General features: G+C 35.8%; 1 protein-coding gene across 2 annotated transcripts in view; it reads right to left on the reverse strand.

Moving 5' to 3' along the window:
* Positions 1–1,964, reverse strand: part of MYBPC3 (myosin binding protein C3) — a 110,582-nt gene that overhangs the window by 35,479 nt on the left and 73,139 nt on the right. The gene's annotated exons all lie outside the window — the stretch shown is intronic.

Here is a 1,964-nt window from a genome sequence, read left to right on the forward strand (position 1 = left end):
AATAATAATAATAATAATAATAATAATAATAATAATAATAATAATAATAATTTCCCTCACACAGCAATTCATCTTAAGAACAACAGTCCCATTTGCACAAGTGAGACCTCTTTTATAATTCTAAATGCCATGCAGGGGATGGGACCAAGGAGGGCATGCCACAGCCTGTACCTGGCCTGTATACCAGAGGTTCCCCACCCTGTTCTAAAACAAAGAGAATATACTTTTTTATTCATTAGTATTTTTTTGAAATACTAATATGTAAAATTAATGCAGATCCATTGACAGATTGAATTTCTTAATGACAAACACTCATGTAATGAAGCAATCACCAAGATGTTAACTGGGTGAAACCTCTAATGACGTTTGAGATCTATACATAACTTTGTAGCAGAGTAGTTCTGGACAGATTATTGTCATCTTAAACAGACTTATAACTTTACATTTATTATTATTATTACATTTTATTTATAAAGCACTGTAAATTTGCACAGCGCTGTACATGGAACATTTCATATGTTCTTGATTTAATTCATTATTTAATCAAATATTGTAACTATTATTCTTGTTATGCACCTTCAAGTCATTTCTGACTTATGACACCCTATCATAGGGTATTCTTGGTAAGAGTTATTCAGTGGAGGTTTGCCGTTGCTTTCCTCTAAGGCTGAGAGAGTGTGACTTGCCTAAGGTCACCGAGAGTGTATCTACACTGTAGAAATAATGCAGTTTGACACCACTTTAACAATCATAGCTTATTCTTACAGAATCCCAGTATTTGTAGTTTTGTGAGACATTAGCGTGCTTTGACAGAGAAGGCTAAAGACCTTGTAAGACTGCAAACCCAAGGATTCCACATTATGGTGGTACAACACATAAAATTGTGTCAAATTGCATTATTTCTACTGTGTGGATGCCATGGCTGAGCATGGATCTGAACCCTATTCTAGAATTTTTGTCCAGCATTCAGACCAGTATCCGACACTAGCTTTTCTTGTAATTAACATCACTATGCAATAAACTCTCTGAAACTCTTCAGTAGTTAACATTTTGGGCAAAGAGCTGTAACTAATGCTAGAGTTATTCACTATATTTTTGTAAGATAGTGAAAAGGTTCTGTTTGAGTAATAAATTATTGACATTATCACCAAACAGTTAAATATAATTAGAAATCTAATGTGTTCCTAATAGTTCATTTTGATTTACCTTAAAATGTTTCAGGATAAAAGATTATGTAATATAACACATATTGGCTTGGATTCTATTGATTAGTCTCAACAAGAATAGATTAGCTCAATCAGCTGTTAATATTTACTGTATACATTCATATATAACTTGAGAAATTTAGGTAAAAATTGACCCAAAAAATCTGGGTTGATTTATACACAGATCAATACGGTAGGACCCAAGCCTCTCCCCAGCCAGGCTGCCTCTGCAAGGGACAGCCCAACTGGGGAGAGGCTGGAAAGGGCAATGGATTGCCTTCCAGCCTCTCCCCATCTGAGCTAGCTCCATGGAGGAAAAGCAGTCAATCACCCAGTAGCCTCTCTCCAGCTGGGCTTCCTCCTTAAGTCTGACCCTTGACTTATCTATGGGTCATATAAAAATCCTAAATTTTAGCCCCAAAAGTTGACCTCAACTTATACATGAGGTCAACCTATAGTCAAGTATATACAGTTTATAAATCTCATTGATTCAATTAATCTACTGTAGGAGGCACTAATAGAATTTCATTTATTTCTAGAGTGCTGGTACTTTGCACCTAGAATTGGAATTAGTCTAAGAGGAAATCTGCCAGGTTGAAACGTATCAACTGCTGCTATTCTTTAAGGCTGCATCTGCACTGCAATAATAATCCAGTTTGACACACCTTTAACTGCCATGGCTCAATGCTATGGAATTCTGGGAAGTGGATTTTTGTAAGACATTTGACCTTATATGTCAGAGAGCTCTGGTGCCACAAC

The sequence above is a fragment of the Sceloporus undulatus genome, chromosome 1 (assembly GCF_019175285.1).
Source record: "Sceloporus undulatus isolate JIND9_A2432 ecotype Alabama chromosome 1, SceUnd_v1.1, whole genome shotgun sequence".
Taxonomy (NCBI): domain Eukaryota; kingdom Metazoa; phylum Chordata; class Lepidosauria; order Squamata; family Phrynosomatidae; genus Sceloporus; species Sceloporus undulatus.